Below are 10,887 nucleotides of genomic sequence, written 5' to 3'. Positions count from 1 at the left end.
TGCTTCATATGTCATTTTATACTATTTTTTGGAACTAGCATATTAATTTAGTGCCCAGTGTCAGTTCCTATTTTTTTGCATGCTTTTGGTTTCACAAAAAAATCATACCTATGGAAGTCCAAACACGATAATTTTTGATTTTTTTTCTAGAGAACAAGAGACCCTAGAAGCTTCGGGAGAGGTAGAGGGTGCCCACGAGGAAGCCACATGGACAGATGGCGCCACCTGCCCATGTGTGCCCCCCCACCCGCCCCGAGCCTCCTTTGACCTAATTTCGGGCCTATAAATACCCCAACATTCCGTAACCATCATAAGCGAACCTGAAAGAATTTTATCTTTGTCGCAAGCCTCTGTTCTGAAGCGATCCGATCCGGAGCCCTGTTTTGGTATTCTGTCGGAGAGGGGGTCATTGGGGAGGCCATCTTCATCAACCTTGCTACCTCCATGATGATGTGTGAGTAGTTCCATTAGGACCTACGGGTCCATAATAGTAGCTAGATTTATCTCTCTCTCTCTCTCTCTCTCTGATCTTCAATACAATGATCTCCTCCGAGATCAATCCGATGTGATTCTTGTGGTGTGTTTGTTGGGATCCAATGAATTGTGGATTTATGGTCATATTATTCATTGATTTATATTGATTCTATTGAAGTCTCTTTTATGTGTAAGCTATGTGTGCTTTCCGATCTATGAGTATTCTTTTGCCAAGATAGATGAGTAGTTCTTCAGAGGGAGTGGTGCATAGTAGTGGGTTCAATCATGTGGTGACTTGTCCAGTGACAAAAGGGACGGAGTCCCGTATTGTGTTGTTACCACTAAGGATAAAACAATGGGGGTTAATCTTATTGCTAGGTTTTATTTTGTCTACATTATGTCATCTTCCTTATTGCATTACTCTATTTCTTGTAAACTTAATACTTTGAGATGCATGCTGGATAGAGGTCTTGAGGTGGAGTAATAGTAGTAGACGTCAGTGATTTCAATTGTCTACTTATCACGGATGTCGGTGCCGTGACCGTCGGGTTCACGGACCCAACTACGCATGGGCTACGATCGCCTCTCGGCCAAAGAAGAGCAAATGAAGAAGCTCTCCATCAACAAGGCTTCCTCCACTACTTCATGGTGGCATGCAAATCTTCGTCAAGGTCGTCCTCAACAATATCTTCAAGAAGGAGCCCGAACTCCGTAACGGCATGCAGATGTTTGTCAAGATCTACTTCACGCTTCTCCAAGCCAACAACCGAGTGCTAAAAGGAACAGGTCCAAGTCACCCGGCAACGACCCGGGGCAGCCAACACACGGGAATGACTACACCCAGCAATGGCTCATGCAGTTGGCCCACACCCGGCAAGCGTTGACAGCAAGCCACCACACCCCCCACGTCGTACAACTGTTTTGTGAGTACATGCCTTTTGCGACACATGGTAGGGGCGCAGGCACACCAGTTGAAGGAAAGTACGCGAGGGATGAATCACCTCATTATTCACCGCATGGTGCACACCTGTTAGGATGCGTGTCACACCCAGATCCAGCAGCACCATGAGCCGCGATGACAAGATAGACGATCGTTCCCGAAGGCCGGAAGACGGTGACACTTCACCAAGCATTTAATGAAGTCACCTACCTTCTCCATGGTAGGTGGCCTCTACCGTAGCAACTGTGATGTCCCTTGCAAGTATAAAAGGAGAACCTAGCTACACGAGGGGAGGACAACCTTTCTACACACACACTGGACTAGATATACTCCAGGGTAGGGTTGGACACTTGGTAGAACCCAGATAGGAGTAGCACTACTCCCTCCATTCCCGGAAAGACTTGTAGCTCTCTGTCCACCAAATAAACCACACATAAAGCAGGAGTAGGGTGTTACGCAACCATGCGGTTCGAATCTGGGTAGATCGTTGTGTCCCTTTTTGTGCATTTCTCGTTGAGATAGATCCACACCTTGCGCCCCGTCTACGAATCAGCAAGGACGTTTTCAGTCATTGGTGTCTCGTGTGTGTCCTACACATGCGCGACAACAATAGACGCCTATGTGAGATTATGCAATGAATGATCATAGTTATAATTTGCGCTATTCTGCCACTACATGCTTTTGATAGAGATGCCACTAGTGAACATATGGCCCCCGGGTCTATTTTCCACCAATACAAAAACTCTTACAATTTGCTCTTTACTATTTTGCCGCTTTGCCCTATCACTATTTGCTTTTAATCTTGTAACTAGCAAGAACAAGGGGATTGACAACCTCATTACTACTGCTGGGTGCAAGCAATTTTATCTATTTGTGTGCAAGCACTGCTAATGTTGTTAGCATGATGACTCCTACTGATTCGATAAACCTTACTTCTTAACTGAGTGAAATACTATATGCTGTCGTGCTACGTCACCGTTCCTCTTTGGGGAATCCAACAACTTGTACAGGAATAGCAGAAGAATTTGATGAACATTATATGTTTAGTCCCCCTACTAATGAAGAAGTTATAAAAGAAAAAAAATGATTGTGATAGACATGACAATCTTCATGATTCAAGTGATGAAGGTGATCCACTTGATGAAAATATTGTTTTACAAATTCAATAATAGTTCATTAAACTTGAACTTTCAAATTGCGAACATTTTTTACAAATTCGTTAGTCATTTTGGCAGTTGAGAATAGTTTTACGAATTCAGCAACATTTTTTTGAATCGTGAACATTTTTTGAATTCACGAACATTTTTACAAGTCACAAACATTTTTTGAAATCTTGAATATTTTTTAAATCATGATTTCTTTAATACCCGTGAACATTTTTTGAATTCGCAAACATTATTTCAATTACACGAACATTTTTCAAATTCAGTAACATTTTTTGAATTCACGAACATTTTTTAAATTTGAGATATTTTTTCAATTCATGGACATTTTACAAATTCAGGAACACTTTCCCAAACTCACGAACATTTTTTGAATTTGAGAAAGGAATTAAATTCACAAATATTTTGAACTCAGTTTTACTTGAAATCCTGAACATTTTTATTGATGCAAAAAGAAACAAAAATGAAAAAAAATGAAGGAAAAATAAAATAGGGGCACCCCTCCCAACACGGGCTTGCCAAAATTCACGTGTGTGCAAGCGAGTGGTGTGCGATGACAATGTATTCAAAACATGTTAAACTCCTATTTGAAAAATGTTAAACGTGTATTTGAAAAATGTACTTGACATATACGAAAAATGTAGAATGAAAACTAAAAAAAAGAAAACAAAATAAAAATAAAAATTGTGAATCTTGTATTTGTAAAAATGTTAAACAAGCATTTGAAAAAAGTTGAATAGTTGTATAGGAAAAATGTTGACCATGTATTAAAAAAACCATAAAATCTTATTTGAAAATTTTTAAACATGTACTTGAGAAATGTTCTTGACATATACAAAAAATGCATAATGAAAACTAAAAGAAAAAAAAGAAAAACAATGAAAATCGGAAAAGAAATCAAAGAAAAATAAAACTGAAGTAACAAATGCAAAAAGAATGAATAACCAGTGAAAATCAATAAAGAGACAAAGATTAACAAAAAAGGTTGAAAACCAAGAAAGAAATAAAAAGTCAAAGAAAAGAAGAAGGAAATGAGTAAGAAAAGAAAACCGATAAAAAATGAAAAAACACAAAGAAAAACCATAAGATGAAACAGAAAAACCTAAGAAGAAATAAGAAAACCAAACCAAAAATAAAATAAAATAAAATGAGAAAAAGGAAAAAAAAAAGGAGAGGACCGAATGAAAAAGAAGCAAAAAAAGAAGAGAGAAAAAGGCAGAAAAAGAGAAATCAGGAAAAACCAATGGAAATTTGGCTCGTTTTGCCTCAAGTATGTCGCACCCTAGCATTACGTCAGGAACTCGACACTTGCTCGCTGGTTAGCACCGCAACTAAGTATCGAGGATACCAGGGATCTAATCCCCTGCGAGGTCCCTTTTTATTCGCCTCTTACCATTTCAATGTTCGCGTGCCCAGTTGCCTACGCGAGTCGCTATTTTCTTCAGCGAGAGCAGATTCCATCTCGCTTAAGACAAGATACAACTCCCGTGGGGACTATTTCTCGCATTAAGCCAGAGACCCAGGAAGTATCGCGTTGAACATTTTATTACTGGGCCGACCCATTTTTCCGTGCACAGTTGAAGAAAATGAGAAGGGAAAAAAAGGAGGCACGAGGGATCGATCCCTGGTTGTCGCGTACGAACCAAGCACGAGAAGCCACAACACTCACGCACAACTCGTGTTGACTAAAGGGACGCGACCTTCTTTCAAGCAAGCCGAGATGGGTTTCTCCCTTTTTACCTTTTCCTTTTTCTCTTTTTTCTTCTCCATTTTTTTCCTTCTCCTTCTCCGTTTTTGCTTGTTTCTTTTTGTTTTTTATTCTACATTCTTTTATACATGATCAACATTTTTTCAAATAATTATTCAACAATTTTCAAATAAGTTCTCAATATTTTTGTTGTTCTTCTCCATTTTTTGCTTGATTTTCTTTTTCCTTCTTCATTTTTTGTTTTTTCTTATGTTTGTTTTCGTTTTCACTACATTTCCGTAAATGTCAAAAACATTTTTTGTAACAAGTGATCAACGCTTTTTGTATACACGTTCAACATTGTCCGAACGCTATTCAGCACTTTTCAAAAACGTGTTCAACATTTGCATAGCTATTAAAAAAATCAAATACTTGATCAACATTTTTAATACTTATTCAACATTTTCAAATACTTGTTCAACATTTTTCATATACTCGTTCAACATTTTTTAATACCTATTCAACATTTTTCAAATACTTATTCAACATTTTTAATACTTATTCAATATTTTCAAATTCATTTTCAACATTTTATAAAAACTTTATCAATATTTTTCATATACTCGATAACATTTTTAAATACCTATTCAACATTTTTCAAATTCTTCTTCAACATTTTTAATACTTCTTCAACATTTTTCTAATACCCGTTCAACATTTTTCAAATTCTTACTCTACGTTTTTAATACTTATTCAACATTTTTCCAAATGTATTTTTGAAGTGTTTTTGTAATATATATATACGTTAGCGCTAATATGAGCGGGAGCGTAATTTTCTAATCCTGCGCTCCGGCCAGGCTAAACTGACCGCTCGGTCGAACCGGCTATCCTCCTTCCACTTCCTAGTAAAATCCCTGGCAAAAAATAGTAATGGGATTGAATCTGTTACTAGGTGCATCCACTAGTGCCCCCGCACCGCCCCCTCATTAGATATTCACCTGATGACTCCTAGTAAATTCACTCGCAAAACATAGTAAGGGAATTAAGTTCGTTACGGGCTGCAGGGAGCAGACCCCGACTCCGCTCTGTACAAGGTATTCACTTAGTACCTGATAGTAAATTTTCTCAGAAACATAGTAATTGAACTAATTTCATTACTAGCTTCATGCACCAGTCCTCCGTTCTGCACTATACTGGTTATTCACCTAATTCCTCATAGTAAAACTCTATGGAAAGAAAGTAACTTAACTAAATTCATTACCGCATGGATGCACTACACTTAGCTACGCCCAATACTAGTTGTTCATCTAATTCCTGACAGTAAACTGCCTCACAAATATAGTAACACAACTAAAATTTTGTTACCATATGCATGTACATGGCTTTCCATTACTACATCTTGTTCTCTAATGACGCTCACTTTATGGTGGACTGGTGCATGGGGCTAGAGGTGTGCATACTTGTTGGGAAGTGCTAATTACCATGTTTTCCATAGCTTTACCATGCTACAAATTGAACTACCACTAATTCATCTAAGGTGGTAGAGCATTACCATTTCCTCTACCTGTTTTACGGCCAATAATTAGCAGCGGCAGTATGCGGGACGGAAGTTTAACCGTCAAGGGATGGTAATGAAATTAAATGCATTACTATTGCTTCCATAGGATTTTACCTTCGTTGATTAGCGGTGAGGAGGTCTGAGCGACCCGCTTAGGACCAGCGCATACGATAAACAATTGTGCGCGCTCGTTTAGTTTAGCGGTACTATATATATATATATATATATATATATATATATATATATATATATATATATATATATATTATAGGTAAATTGTTTAGGACAACTAGGTGCCTGGGCACCTAGGCTTGTTATGGTAACTCATATTCAATAGTGCATGGCATACAATTGACAATTAATGGTTTTCCATATTTTGTTTGCATGCACTAGTAACCTAAATAGTCAATGATTTCTTTCCAAAATAAAAATAATCTGAACACTCGCACTTGAATGCGTATATACACACATGTAACAAAGAGAAAACCATGTGTACATGTTTTTTGACCATGATACCAGTTAGTGGGTATTATACCTAATGAAAATATACGTTTAGTTTTATACTCAATAAAAAAATACACACAAATGTCATAGATTTTAATAAGTACGTGTTGGTGTTATATTCAATAGAAATATACACATACATATACATACCTTAATGTGAATATACACATGAATATACATACCTCGATGTTAATATACACATGAATATGTACGCGTTGGTGTTATACCCAATGAAAATATTCACATAAATATATATAACTCGATGTAAATTTTATTTGAATATAACCATAAATTTCACACCTTTTAATAAGTGGTAAATGTACCTGAGAAACCCACATATACATTTTATTAGACCGCGATACCAGTTAACGAGTATATACCTAATAAAAATATGCACATGTTGCTATTATACCCAATAAAAATATGTACGTGTTGGTGTTATACCCAACGAGAATAAATATATGTGTTGGTATTATACTCGATGAAAATGTGTACGTGTTGGTGTACGTGGTAAAAATGTTACGTAATATTTTTTTAATTAATTTGTCTTGCATCTATAATACATGCCAAAAATTATGATAAATAAATAATTACAATTTCCTATCAAGAAGGGATAAATAATGATACGTATTAATTAGAAAACCATTATTACTTCCCGCAACAGTAATGCCATGCAAACAAATAGGAAAGTAGTAATGCAGATATGCATGCAAAATTTAAACACATCTTATCAACAAAAACTAGTGTGATCCAACGGTATCTAGGCGAGGAGTCTGGACACCTAGGTGTCCCAAACTGTCGTCCTATATATATATATAGAGAGAGAGAGAGTTTTAAAGTATAAACAAAAGTAAGAAGAAAAAAATGAAAAAAACATGAAAAAAACAAAACAGAGAAACAGACCGATGTTGCCCGCGCAGGTGGGCTGGCGCAGATGCTCGCGCGCTTCAGCGAGTCGGACGCCTCGACTCGCTGAACGCGCGGAATAGTGCCGGGACCTCCTATGTGCCGCATTCTGCGGCAGATTGGAAGGGCTTCGCACAGGGCATACTGTGCCAGGGCCGGCCCATGCAGGAAAAGCGAGTAGTGTAAAAGAAATAACTAAAATACAACGCGCTTGTACGGATTCGAACTCGTGATGTACAGGTAGTGAACACAGATACCAAGCGAGTGGAGCTGCTCAGTCCTCGTGCTTATTACACAGTGCGATATCTTTAGAACTAACTATATTTGCAGTTCCTAATTATTTTTGACAAATTTATTGAAAACCATGAACAAGTTTCGAAAAAAATCTGACCAATTTTTACCCAAAATTTAAAAATGCAAAGATTGTATGAATTTGTGAACATATTGTGAAAACAGGAACATTAATAAAATTTTGAAAAATTATTGACAAACATGTTTTAAAAGATGTGAACAATTTTGGGAAAATGTAACAGTTTTCTGAAAATATTGCATTTTCGCGAAAATGGATTTTTTTTGCACCTGTGAACATGTTTTGAAACTCTGAAAAAATTAGGATTGAGCGAACATTATTTGTAATTTGAGAACATTTTTTAGTTTATGAACAAAATTTTAGAACAGGGACATTTTTTGAACTTATGTACATTTTTCGAAAAGGTGTACATTTTTCAAAGATCCAAAGAATTTTCAAAACTAAAATGTTTTTACAATTTTTTGAATTTGGGAATGGATTTCAAAAACATGATTCTTTTTAAAATTTGTGAACAATTTTCAAAACTGTAGTAATGTTTGGAACATGCGAACAATATTCGGAAACAGGAACAATTTTTTGAATTAGTGAAAGAAATTAAACATGCGGACAATTTTTGTAGTTTGTGAACAAATTTTGAAACATGAACATTTTTTGAATATGTCAGCAAATTTTATGAAAACGAACAAATTTCGAATTTCCCAAACATTTTTCGAAAACATTAACAATTTTTGAATCTTGAGAACAAATTTGGAAGCGTGAATTATTTTTTAAAGCACGAACATTTTTGAATCTTGAGAACAAATTTGGAAATGGAAACAATTTTGAAAATCCCAAACAAATTTGGAAGCGAACAATTTTTTAAAGCACAGACATTTTTTGAATCTTGAGAACAAATTTTGAAAAATCCCTATCAAATTTGGAACCACGAACATTTTTTGAATATGTCAAAAAATTGAAATCCACTACATTTTCTGAATTTCGACGGTTTTGAACTTTTTTTTGTAACGAGATTTTTTTTTGCATTTTGCAAACATTTTTTGTAAACACGAACAAAATTTTAAAATTCATTTTTTTGAAAAAAGAGAAGAAATGAAAAAGTAAATCCTAAACATTCTGTAAAATTGCAAACATGTTCTGAAAAGGAAAATGAAACAAAAAAAATGAAAAAGGAAAAAGAACTAAAAAAGAAAAAAGAAAAAGTAACAGAAAAGTGGAAAACTAATAAAAGTAAAACAAATCGGTTCATGGGACATTCTAGAAGGTGCACAAAACAGGATTGGGCAGTTCGTAAGCTATGTACGTGAGTGGGCCGGCCCAAAGCATCGCTCGGTCGCTCGCCCTGTGCGAAGCGACGGCAGTTTGCCGCAGTGAGCGGCCAATAGGATTTTACATAGATGCCCTACAAACCCACCCCACAGACATATCTAACTGGTTTGCGGCACAATATTTCTCCTCAGATCGATTTTTTAGCCAGGGTTTTCTATGGGTTTCTGTCTCACACTTTTTTTGTACCATTTTGATTTTTTCGTGCTTTTCTATTTCTACCCTTTTCTCTTTGGTTTTGCTTTTTCGGTTTTCCCTTTTTTTTAATCAATGAATTATTTTCATTTGTGAACTTTTTAAAATTTCAAAACTTTTATTCAAATTCACAATCAATTTTGAAATTTGTGGACATTTTCTTAATCCACAAAATTTTCCAGATATGACTATTTTTTCAAATCCATGAATATTTTTTAAAATCCGTGAAGTATGTTTCAAATCCATGAACTTTCTTCAATTTCGTGAACTTTTTGCAAATCTAAGAAAAAAATTGAATCCATGATTTTTTTTCAAATTTGTTAACATTTCTTAAATGCATGAATTTTAGTTAAATCTATGAGTTCGAATCCACAAAATATATGAACTTTTTAAAGTCCGTGAACATTTCTAAAATCCACATTTTTTTCTAAAAGTCTCGAACCTTTTTAAAATTTACGAACATTTCTGAAATTTACAGACTTTTTCAATTTCATGAACTTTTCTAAATTTTGTGAAGTATTTTCAAATTCATGATATTTTTCGAATTCTTAAACTTTTAAAATTCTTTTTTTTAATTTATGAACTATTCTCAAATCCTGAAACATTTTTTAGGTTCATGTTTTTTTTTCAAAATTTTAAGCTTTTTTTTACTTCTTTTGAATATATGTTTTTCAATCTCTAATAATGGAGTTTGTTTTTGGAATTCGTAGTTTTTTTCCAGATCTACGCTGCTAGAGCGAGCGCATGCTAGCGACCAAAACTAATGTGTCGTGAAATGATACGTCCATTTTGCATCATGTTTACTTAGTGTTATTTATAATGTTTTTATGCATAATAATGCTTTTTGGAGTAATTCTAATGGTTTTTCTCTCATAATATGCAAGGTTCACACAAACAGGGAGAATTTCGGCAGCTGGAAATATGGACCTGTAAAAGCTACATTAGGCTACCTATTCTGCACAACTCCAAATGAGCTGAAACTTCACGAGGAATTTTTATGGAATGTATGAAAAATACTGGAGCAAATAACTACCGGAGGGGGTCCACCTGGTGAGCACAAGACACCAGGACGTGTCAGGCCCCCCAGGCATGCCCTGGTGGTTTGTGCTCAGCCCAGCCCACCTACGGTGGCCATCTTCTGGTGTATAAGTCATTTTGACCTAAAAAAATAAAGAAAGGACTTCTGGGACGGAGCGCCGCCGTCTCGAGGCGGAACTTGCGCATGAGCACTTTTTCCCTCCGGCGGAATGATTTCGCCGGAGAAACTTCCCTCCCGGAGGGGGAAATCATCGTCGTCATCATCATCATCATCATCATCATCATCACCAACAACTCTCCCATCTTGGGGAGGGCAATCTTCATCAACATCTTCAACAACACCATCTCCTCTCATACCCTAGTTCATCTCGCGTGTTCAATCTTTGTACCGGAACTATAGATTGGTACTTGTGGGTGACTAGTAGTGTTGATTACATCTTGTAGTTGATTACTATATGGTTTATTTGGTGGAAGATTATGTGTTCAGATCCATTATGCTATTTAATACCCCTCTGATCATGAACGTGTTTATCACTTGTGAGTAGTTACTTTTGTTCTGAGGTCACGAGAGAAATCATGTTGCAAGTAATCATGTGAATTTTATATGTGTTCGCTATTTTGATGGTATGTATGTTGTGATTCCCTTAGTGGTGTCATGTGAACATCGACTGCATGACACTTCACCATATTTGGGCCTAAAGGAATGCATTGTGGAGTAGTTATTAGATGATGGGTTGCGGGAGTGACAGAAGCTTAAACCCTAGTTTATGCACTATTCCGTAAGGGACT

This window comes from Triticum urartu, chromosome 1 (genome assembly GCF_003073215.2).
Source record: "Triticum urartu cultivar G1812 chromosome 1, Tu2.1, whole genome shotgun sequence".
NCBI lineage: Eukaryota > Viridiplantae > Streptophyta > Magnoliopsida > Poales > Poaceae > Triticum > Triticum urartu.
The sequence above is the reverse complement of the archived record's forward strand: the minus strand, read 5'-3'. Positions refer to the sequence as shown.